Genomic DNA, 12,258 nt, shown 5'->3' with positions numbered 1-12,258 from the left:
ATTTGTGTAATCTGGAAATGTTTGTAGTGTTATAGTACATACGCCTAGTATATGTAAAATTTCATTTGAATTGCTTTGATTGTTTTCTTCTGCATCCATAACATTTGTATAATACATTTTTCATAACATAATAAACATAATATGTTAGCATTTTTGGCATAAATTGTAAATAAAGATTACTAAAAAGATAATTCCAGACAAAAATGATTAACTATATGATGTTCACAATTTGCAGGAGAAGGATTGTCATCATAAGCAGATTGCTTGAAAAAAAATGACAATCCCAAACTTATACTAATTGAATTAATACATTTATAACATTGATAAAGCAGAATGGGCATATTCTTTCAAATAGCTGAGGGTGATGATGATGATGATGATGAAGGCCATGGAGATGATGATGGTCAAGATGAAGATATTGGTAATGACTAAAACGAAGGAGGAATAAATTCACGATAAAAAGGATACGACACAGAAATTTTACTTCAAGTATTCTGATAATAACATAGATTTAACGTTTGCCTTAAATGAGTGAAGAGACGAACATTGTTTAACAGGCTCTGGTAGAGAGTTCCACAAATCTGGACCATGGTGTCTTATGGATCTCTGCGCAATAAGCAATTTGGGGTTAATTAAATGGAAATTTGAAGAGTTACGGGTAGGGTATGAATGAATAGATGTATTCAGAGTATAAAAATTGTGGAATGAAGGTGGGAGCATGTTATTTACGTACTTAAACATAAGTAGTAAGCTTTGAAGAGTATTTATGTCAAATACTGTTAGAGTCTTTAGTTTATGGAATAATGGATTTGTGTGTGATAAATATTGGGAATCAGTACAGATTCAAATTGCTTTTTTCTGTAATAAGTATATTGTATTAATTTTAGGTTTTGCACATGTTGCCCAAACTATGTTGCAATACGATATATAAGGCAATATTAATGAATTGTATAGTATGACAAGAGTTGTATGTGGAATTATATTCTTCATTTTGTAAAGTATACCAACGTTTCTAGAAATACTAGTAGTTATACAACGTACATGTTCATTCCAATTTAAATTTTCATCTATTGTGACACCTAAAAACTTTGTTTCTCTTTTCCTTTTGAGAGGAATATTGTCTATGTTTATATTATAAGGAAATTCGTTACCATGTAAGTGTGTATGCTTGAAATATATAAAGTTTGTTTTGTCTATATTGAGTGAAAGCTTATTACACTTAAACCACAAAGATAGTTTTGGTAACTCACGGTTAATTATATCTACTAAAGTTTCTAAGCTATTATGTGAACAAAAAATGTTGGTGTCATCTGCAAATAATACATATGATAATAAAGGTGTTACAGAAGTCAAATCATTAATATATATTAAAAAGAGCAAGGGGCCTAGGATTGATCCTTGTGGAACTCCGCATTGTATTAACTGAAAATCAGAAGAAATATTATTGTGAATTACATATTGTTTTCTATTGGACAAATAACTCTTAAACCAAGATAGTGTAATTCCGCGAATTCCATAATTTTCAAGTTTTTTAAGTAATATCTGGTGGTCAAGAGTGTCAAAGGCTTTGCTTAAGTCCATGAATACGCCTATTATATGTTCTTTATTTGCCATTGCATTTGTAATTTTATCATATATTTGAATTAACGCCTGATCAGTCGAATGTCCTTTCCTGAATCCATATTGGTTAGAATTTAGAAAATGAAAAGTATCTAGAAACTTATAAAGTCTATTGTAAATAATCTTCTCTAATATTTTCGAAATGCTGGGAAGAATAGAAATAGGCCTGTAATTTGTTATTTCATGCGGATTGTCTTTTTTAAAAACAGGATTTACCTTTGCAATTTTTAGGGAATCAGGACATATTCCAGTGCTAATTGAGAGATTGAAAATATGACACAAAGGAGAGGCAATATAGTGTATGATCTGCTTAAGAAGGGAAGTGCTAATTCTATCAATTCCCTGTGATTTGCTTGATTTTAGATTTTTTGTTATTTCAATTAATTCCTGAACATTTGTTGGGTTAAAGAATAAAGAAGAGTTAATGGGTGTGGGAAGAAATTTTCCAAAATTTTCATCAGTTCTGTCAAGTTTGTTTGCCAAGGAGGGTCCTAAGTTAACAAAAAAAGAATTAAAGGTATCAGCTACATCTTCTGAATTTATTGCAAGATTATGAGCTGTGAAATTATCTTTGGGTAATGTTTTGGGTTTCTTGCCAATCAAATCATTTATAATCTCCCATGTTGCTTTCATGTTTGATTTGACTTTGTAAAGCTTCTCGGAATAATATAATTTGCGAGAAGCTCGAATTGTATTGGTTAGTCTATTTCTATAAGTTTTGTATTTATTTTTGTTTTGAATAGAAGGGTTCTTTAAAAATGCCTTGTAAAGTTTATTTCGGGTACGTATGGATCTTAAAATTGCTTTAGAAATCCATGGCATTTTTGCCTTCTTTCTTTTGACCTGTGATATCAGGGGAAAATTTTTCTCGTAAAATGTCTGCAATTTATTGTTAAAATTTGTGTAAGCAATGTTTGGATTAGACTCATGAAATACATCCAACCATTCTTCAATTGCAAGATCCCTTTTAAACGATTCAATGTTATTTTGAGATTCATTTCTATACATTGTCGATTTGAGTATATTTTCTTTTGGAATATCATTATCGCAAAATGAAAAAACCGGCAAATGATCCGATATATCAGATATTAACAATCCGCTGGTAATATCTCTGTTTAATATATTTGAAAAAATGTTGTCGATAAGTGTTGATGAATGGTTGTCAATTCTGGTCGGTTTATCTATATGGGGATAATAGCCAAATGAATGCATTGTGTGTAGGAATAAATCGTGTTCATTATTTTGGGATAACAGGTTGATGTTAAAATCTCCCATTAAATATATTTGTTTCTCTTCTTTTCTAATAGTATGAAGGCGTGTTTCAAGGTCTTCACAAAATAAATTTACTTTATCATGAGGGGGTCTATAAATCAATCCAATAATTATATTTTTGCTTTTTGGCTTCGTGATTTCTATGAATAAAGTTTCACTCTGTTTTAATGATATTTCTTTCCTTACTTTGAATTGTAAATGTTCACTGATGTAAAATGCTACACCTCCTCCTCTTTGTTCTTCCCGGTCACGCCTAATGAGATTATACTTTTGCAAACTGAATATGTTAGGTGAAGTATTGTGAAGCCATGTTTCCGTGACACCAATAATGGAAAATTTGAAATTGTTTAAAGTGAAAAGTAATGATTCCAATGACTCAAAATTTTTGTTCAAACTTCGAGCATTAATATGAAGCAAACTGAATTTATGTTCCATGTCTCTAAATCTAGAAGTAAAATCTTCAGTTGAGTAATAGTTATTATCAGATGATATATTGTTTGTATTGAAAATAGAAAAAATGTCCATGTCATTACTCAGGAGGAATATTTAATATTACCAAAAACTTAAGATTATTGGTATGACATGTGATTTGTGTGTAAATTTTCTGTGTCGTGACAGCGAGATGGTGATGAGATGAAGAGAGGATGAAGTTTAAAAAAACTAAAAATGGATGAATGTGAAATAGAATTTGCTGTTGGTGATTATGATGATGATGGTGATTATGATGATGATGATGAAAATGATGACAATGATGACAATGATGATGGAGTTGATGATTGGAGAATTCAAATCCTACAACCGGAATCTGATGAATATCCATAATCGAAATGTAATGAACACTCTTATTTCTGAGTGTCTCAGCCATGATTTGTATATGAAGGAACCTTTTAAACACGAAATATCAGTGGCACTGTAATAATAAGGATACAAAATAAAGGTTTCGATCCTATCGAAAAAATATACATTTATATATATTGATATAATTGGTCATCGGCATCACGAAGTGTCTCAGAGGTCTGAGTCAATCCAGAATCAAAGAAAAATTTTAATTTGTTAATTTCTAATGAGATGCAAATTGTTAAATATCTCGTTAAATTTCAGAGTCTTTTATTTTTCATGATCGATCACTTGTGTTGGTATTCAAAATAAAAAAGTAAATTCTAAAAGCTAGAAATTAAACACAAGTTTCTCAAAATTGGTTCATGACCTCTGAAAGAAGGATAGTTCGTGAAAATGATGATAAATTAGCACATAATGTCATGTACAACCAAAGGGTGGTGCCACAATGGATATGCGTGGTATAATCACATAATGCATGGTTGCATAGGGCCTATACACATAATGGCTGCATACAGGTTGATTCAGCAAAAGCTGGTGGATGCAAGGAAGGGAAAATTTCACTTGTCAATAAATGTCTGGACGATCAAATGATTATAAAAACTGCCCTGACCTGGCAACGGGTAATGCATGGACAACATGATGAGTTTATTCACCGATTAATAACAATGGAACACCCCGTCACGTCACATGGCCACCGAGATAGCAAGAAACATGTATAAAGGTACGGTCCAGTAAACCGCCATAGGCACAGTTGATATTTCCCGGAAACAAAGCAATGAGGTGTCCCTAAACTCACTCATATAGTGAATTGCAGCAATCAGGAAGTTCATTACATAAAACATTTGTTTTCCCTTCCCTATGTTTATCGATTTAGTCTATTTTTTCACTGAGGCGCCAAAAACAAGATAAAATAAAATGACAAATCGAGCCTTCCAATTGATATCAGCTCACGGTGAATAAACTACATTCGCGTGTGCACCTTCACATTCTAGCTACACAGCAATAAAAAAAAAAATTAGATCCACAAAATACATCCACATATTAGAGTCTCACAATATGTGATGAAATATGTGAAGTATACTAATGGTAGTCACTTCTTTAACAATATCTGCAGACATTTCGCATCTCCAGTATAAAAAAAAGAAAGATTCACATAGGGCTAGATTTAGTGTACACTTTCACAACTAGCTAAATGAATCTCATGATATATTAAAATTTAATTGTGGTGTTTACAAAGACAATATAATATATTCAATATTTTCCTTCTAGATAATCTAGAAATTAACGCATTTAACTGAAGTTCTATAAAGACTTACAAGCAGTTGTCATCCCTCGAACAAAAACACAACCACATATTTTCACAGTTTGTTAATTGAATCTCTAATAATGTATATTGAAATATACTTTGTATATTGATGATAATCTTATGTTAATAAAAATATCTGCAGAAAATGACAAATTTCAAATATTAAATCCACATAGAATTATATATGTTTGGATAAAATATTACAACATATCTCACGTTTGGCAAATGCATCTCACTGTATATATGGTTTGTATACTAATGATAGTCCAATGTTTAACAACTTTTGCAGTCCGATCTCATATAAGTAAAAGATTTAACTAAAGCTAGATATATTTGATACAAAAAAGACACATTTATTTTTTAGTTATAATTGAAAAAAAGTGTCTACATAGTCGTTACATTCCAAGTAAAAGATTGCTAATGAATCGAATGTATTTTAATAAAATACAACCGCGTGTAAACATTCACATCTATGAGTCTCACGATATATTGTCAAATTATTCAGATTTGGTTGTTTACAAAATAATTTATTTAATAATTTCCTCGAACAAAACACAACCAAATATTTTCAACTTTTGACTGAATGGATCTGATAATATATAGTGAGATATGATTAGTATATGCTTTGATGACAATATCTGCAATAGTTGTCACATTTGAAACAGAAGTTCCACATTGAATTAGATGTATTTTATGATTATATATATTTCACATTTCGTGAAACATTTGTATACTTATAATAGTCTTGTGTTTAACATCTGCATAAATCGTCACTATTCAAGTTAAAGATAGATCCCTACTCGGATGTATTTGAGCAAGCTATATACAACCGCGTGCAAATTCATATGTAGTTAGATGAAATACACACTGTATCTCCAATTCATTCAAATTGATTTGTTTACAAAATGTTTTATTCTTTCATTATACAATCTATATGAATTGTGACATTAATATTTTTCCTTTCCCCAAACAACAAAACCACATAATATCTGCACATTTGGCTGAATGGATATCATAATAAGTGCATAGTAAGGTGTGAAGATATTATGTTTAGCAATCTCTGTAGAAATTGACAGATTACAAATAAAAGATTCACATAGTACAAGTCCTCACATTTTGGCGAATGCATCTCACAATATATATTTTTTATTTACTTATCATTGTAGAGATTTTTTTTTGCTTTAGGTGAAGGACTTATGAAGATTTGGATGTTGTTGTTTCGCTTATAAATTTCAACCTTAACATTATAGCTGTATGAATATTAAAATGTGTTTCGTTTACTAAACGATTTGGAAACAATGTTTATGTCAAAATATGGATTATAATACTTGTCTGATTATCAGGCCTATAAGAATTCGATATTACAGATTTTTGGTAGAGACACTAACACAAGGTTAGTTTCTTGTAAGCAATTCAAACAGCATACACCTGTGTTTAAAGTTTGTAGGCCTATGACCGTGTTGGTGAGCTTTGATCCAACTAAGGCGTTTGATTTTACATAGGATATGAGTTATTAGAATTTGAAGTGTGCTTATCATTATATTATTATTTTTATTTTAAGACAACTTTGCTCTAGTATTAGGGCAACAAGAATAATCTTGGGTTCTTACTCCTTTATTCTTGGTAACGCTTCCATTCTGTTGATTCTTTTGATTTGGTGTACAGGATAACTTTTGTGCCGGCAACAACTATTTTGGTTGAAAGGTTGTTTTCTTTCCTGAATTTGTACGCTTTTGCAGCCAGAATTCCTCTCTCAGCTTTCAACACTGGGGGTAAGTCGGTGCGAACACTGATTCTTGCTTGGGGTTGATCATTTCCTGGACGTTGTGGCCTCCTTTCAAATGCAGATAGCAACCGATTCCTTTGGGCCATGTAAACAAACTTGGCGATGATAGGCTCTGGTGCGTTGGTGTTGGTTGCTCTACGAGTTGATGGGAGACGGTGAGCATTGATCAAGGATACGGACTGTGCTTCCTCGTCACTCAAACCAAGCGAAATAAATGCATCACGAAGAACATTCATAACATTTTCATTTTCTTTTCTTTCCAACCCATAAAACAAGAGATTTGATTTCCTTTGATATATTTCGGAGAGTAGTAGCTTTTCCTTTAGAGAGTCGATCTCATCTTGTAACTTTTTTTCCAACTGAGGCAGTTTTTCTTTCTCCAGATTCAGCATTCGTACCGAATTATCCTCAGCAGCCGCTTCTAAATCCGATACTTTTTTCTTTATTGAAGACAGGTCTGTATGAATGATATCAAGTTTAGCACATACCCGACTAGAGAACTCGGAGAATGATTTTTGAAGATCCGCGATCGATGCCTCCATAGCTGGCACCTTGTCGGCATTCATGTGCTTACGTGGCGCCGTTTGGTCTACCTGAAGTGGGCGTTGGTTCGATGCACTAGCACGCGCACTGGTATTGGTATTGCGTTGATGTTGACCGGGTCTGGATTTACTTCTCAGATCGTATCCTTTCTTCATGAGGAGAAAATCCTCCAAAATACGTCAGATGATACACCGAATGTTATATTGATATAATAAACCGATCTTTACCTCAAATAATGGTTCCTGGCGATAAAAGTCATATTATGAAAATTTCATGACTAGAACTCAAAAATGGCGCTCCTACTCCATTCCGCTGCGCATGCGTATTATCCTGAAGAAAGTGACCACAAGATGACTACGACAATTTGACTAACTGCGGGGGTCACGTGCCCTCCTATCAGCTGGCAAAACAAAAATAAAATTTGCTTAGGCCCTATGTGTTCATCACTCCTTGTGCTGGCATTGTCTGTTAATGAGATAAATAATCCACTTCGAGGGAATAAATGGTACAAAAACATCCTTTTTTTCAAGTCAATATACACGAAACATATATATCTTCGAGCTTTTATTTCATCGAAGATATGATTTGCATTGTTTTCTTCTGCATTCATAACATTCGTGTATAATGCAATTTATTTTATAAATCCTTTGTAGAAAATATAAATCTATTGAATAACGAACACGATTGCTAGCTAAAGAGAATAATATTTTGAATATGCTAGATATTTGTAAGAAAAATAATACCTAGTACTTGATCCAGAAAATATACCATTTAGTCGATTTGACATTTTCTGCACCTAGAAATGTTATTTCCAGTTACGTTTTTTTATCTGTATTTGTGTTTGCATGGGGTCCTAGAACAAATTCAGCTTGGTTGCCCAAACGACAACTTTGCTAGTTGCATAAATCCAAAGTGGCCGCAAAATATACAACTTAACAGAAAACTGAACCTTTGAACCCCTTGCCACAGAATGATGAATAATAATTCTTGTAAGAGGTTTCAGGTGTGTAGAATCCGTACTTGTTATCTATTTTGCAATATGAGGTCATCTTCGGGTTAAATCCTAGATGACCGCCAGGTCGACGCCATCTTGAGAAATAAACTTTTGAACCCTTGGGACCCTTGCCCCAGAATAATGAGAAATAACTTTTTCGGGGGGGAGTTGGGGTGTGTAGAACCCATTTATGTTCTTAATTTAAGAACAAAGGATCATCTTCAGGTGTAGTTCAAGTTGACCACCAGATATCATCTTGAAAACTTTTGAATCACTTATTCCTGACTACTGTATAATAGTGAATTATAAGGGGTTTAGGTGGTTAACTTGATTCCCACTCATCCTCCAAGTAGTCCGGGGCATCCTCTTCCTTGACATTCTCCGTCTCGACACTTTCGTAATTTTCCATGTTGGCACTCCCTTAGATCTTATCACATCCATCCAATGATGTTTGAGTCAAAATACAGATGGCAGAAAGAAGAGCGTTCTTATCGACAAGTACAAAGACACCTCTGTCAATGATCATGAGAGAATGCTGGTGAAGTTACGAGTTCTCCATCACCAGTACTATGCCTAAACATGTAAGAGAGATGTCATCATGAAGAGCAAGAACAACAAACGGAGTATGGCAAGCATGTTCAGTACCTTCTGTCTACGGGAGCACACGACAGTGGAGACATTTGACCATGATGTGATTGCTGATGATAAGGTAGATGTCACCATGATATTCCAAGTCTTGCAGCCAGCTGTGGTCAGAACTGCACAAGGTGATCTGTGTGCTTAGCAATGATACAGACGATTTTGTCCTGCTTGTCTATACACAACAAAAAAGTAAGTCCCCCCTAAATCAAATTGCTGTAACTTTTGAACAGAATTATTTTGAGATATGGTATTTCGTAGGTAGTTTTCTACACTCATTAAGCAACTCCTGTGAAAAAATGAGATTGATCGGTTGAGTCATGCATGAATAATTAAAGATTGAATTGAAAATGACCATTTTTGAAAGTCACAAGTTAGAGTCGTTTTTCAGACTGTGCAAATACAAAGTTGGGCAAAAGTTGTTTTTAGGTGAATTTTATGGCGTTATAATGCTGTTTTACTATCCATCATTTAGCCACTCCACACACAATTTTGATATCGTATGTTCATGGTTGAGTGAGCACAATATTGCAGGGGCTGCAGAAGCAGGGTGGGGGGGGGGGGCTGGCCCCCCTTTTTTCCAAAAGCATGTATACAAAAATGTAAAATTGACGATACGATTGTGATTTTTTGCATGGTCAGCCCCCCCCCCCACACTTTGAAAACCGTTCCGTGGCCCCTGTATTGTGACATATCTTCATGGTTTTTTTTTTGTAATATCCTCAACAACTTGTTAGGTCTTATTAAAATTTGAAAATGTTGGTGGCTACCCCGATTATAGGCCCCTCCCCATTTTTAAATTCTGGATCCACCCCTGATTTGTCCATAAATTAAACTGATCATGAGATTTTGTTAGGAAAAGAATACATTTATGCTGTATAAAAAGTATTCATTCCTAAGTTTTCGAATGTGCTCGCTCAACCATGAAAATGTTAAAAGTTCGGAAAGTGTGTGGTGATAGAAATGATGGATGATAAAAACAACAGCAATTAAAGTCACATTTGAAACCGAATTTGCCCCCAATATTCAACTTATTACCCTTTAAAATGAGTCTGTGACATTGAAAATACCCATTTTCCCACTTTGATGCATGCTCACTCATCCATGAATACACAAATCGATTTCATTTTTGCACGAAATTCTGCCCTTAGGTTGATAAACATTACTGCCAAATGACATTGCTAAAGACAGCCTTAAAAAAAAGGTCCACCATATTTGATAAGGGGTTACTCATTCTTTAACATATGCAACCATAATGTACACAAGTCTATGAGAGAGGAAGTCAAAATTTTAACAAATATGAAATAAGGGTTTGTTTCATGGACGGTTTTTGTTACTTCTGCCAACAGTTATTTCATGAAACTTCGCACATGACTTCAGGGTAACACTATCCAAAAGGCGCGCACACCAAAATAACAATTCGATACGGCACAGAGTGGGGCCAAGCCTTGAACTTTCTTCCCATTTGCATAATTTTCGAATATTGTGTGCTCACTGATGCATTAAACATCGAGATTTTCATAAAAATCAAATCAAATGAACCATGCAAGGAGGTTTGTGACAGATAATTATCCATAGTTACAAATTACATTTTTTCCAATAACGTAAAGATGAGCTAATAACATTCCACATGTTCATTCAAGCGTGAATGTTTAATTAAACGCCTTTGAATCATTGAATCATGTAAATTGCTCATGAACATAACGAAAAAATTAATAAAAGATCAGTTTCAGTTACCAAAATGACACAATGCTTGCCTATGATATTTGAAAATCGTATTTTTTGTTTTCAATAAATGTTCATTGAACCGTGAAACGATGAATATTGTTGAAGATACTCTTCCCCAAAATAACTGTCATCATATTCGACCATTTTTATTGATAAAAATCTGTAAAAAAATCCAATTATAGCAAATTAGGACTTGTGTTTATTCAACTGTGGAATTTAGCCAAAAAAAATTGTATCGTCTTTTAGAAAGTACCTTTTACAAGCCTTCTGACTATTTTTCATGATGCGAATGTGGAATCAGTTCCTATAAAGTGGAATCAAAGTCATGATATTTGGCTTGTGACTTTTGAAAAGTGACATTTTTGCCTTCCGACGGTGCTCACTGAAGCATGACTTGAAATACGTCCATAACATTTACTCAGAGGGTAGGTTATAAATTTACCTACACGCTCATGTAAAAATATATCAAAAAACTCGCATTGGTTCGGAAATTATTGATGTTTGTTCAAGGGGGGACTTACTTTTTTGTTGTGTATACATCAGGCGAGGCTTATTATAGTGCAAGGTACAAATGGGAGCAATGGGATAGTATATAGTGCTGGATATCAATGCAACCTGTGTTGACCTGGGACCAAAATATTTGTAATTGCTTGGTGTTTTTGTCCTCGGTCCACACAAAATCATCCATACGGCAAAGGCAAGATAAGTGCACTAAACACACTACTTGTCAGGGATTTTCTAGGTTTGGCTACTATGCTTGGAGAGGTATGGACCACTCTGATGGAAACAGCAAAACCCTTCTGTCTTGCGATCGTATGGTCATCAACCAAACGTGTCTAGGGCCTATGGAGTCAGCGTTCGTCGCCTTCTTCACCATGAACAAGAAGAATCCTTAAGTAATTGCCATGCAGTAGTTAAAAATTGTCACTATGCTACTCGGTGTCTACCAAATGTGATATTTGGTGCACACCGCGTATAGCATAGTGACAGTTTTTAGATATTCCTTTGAAAGTAGAACTGTATGCGAAGAAAATCTGAGGTATTAGCTACCTGACTATCATATCAAATGTAGGTCAACCTAATTGCCATGATTTGACTATAGGACCATATGTAAATATCCTGATGTTACACGGACACCGTGTCCATGTAACAGCGTTATACGCTGTTTTGCTAAATGACTTAATGAAAAATTAAGCTAAATGGCCCCCAAAGTTCCAGTAAAAAGTATGGTCTTAGTACAAATGGAAAGCCTACAAACAATATATGTATACTATAATTTGTACTGAGATAGGCTGAAATGTCACAATTTCCAACTTCATGGAAAGACCTGTTATATATATGTATATCAAATTAATTTATGATCTATGTTCGAGAAGTAGATAAAACATATATATGTTTCATTATATTGCATTATGTTATACTTTCATTTTGTTAAATTTCAATACTTTATTTCTCTTTATTATATATTTTTCCCTTCAATTGTATGGAAATTGTATTATGCGATTATTGATGTATTACCGATATACCATG

The sequence above is a fragment of the Lytechinus variegatus genome, chromosome 7, assembly GCF_018143015.1.
Source record: "Lytechinus variegatus isolate NC3 chromosome 7, Lvar_3.0, whole genome shotgun sequence".
NCBI classification, from domain to species: Eukaryota; Metazoa; Echinodermata; class Echinoidea; order Temnopleuroida; family Toxopneustidae; genus Lytechinus; species Lytechinus variegatus.
The sequence above is the reverse complement of the archived record's forward strand: the minus strand, read 5'-3'. Positions refer to the sequence as shown.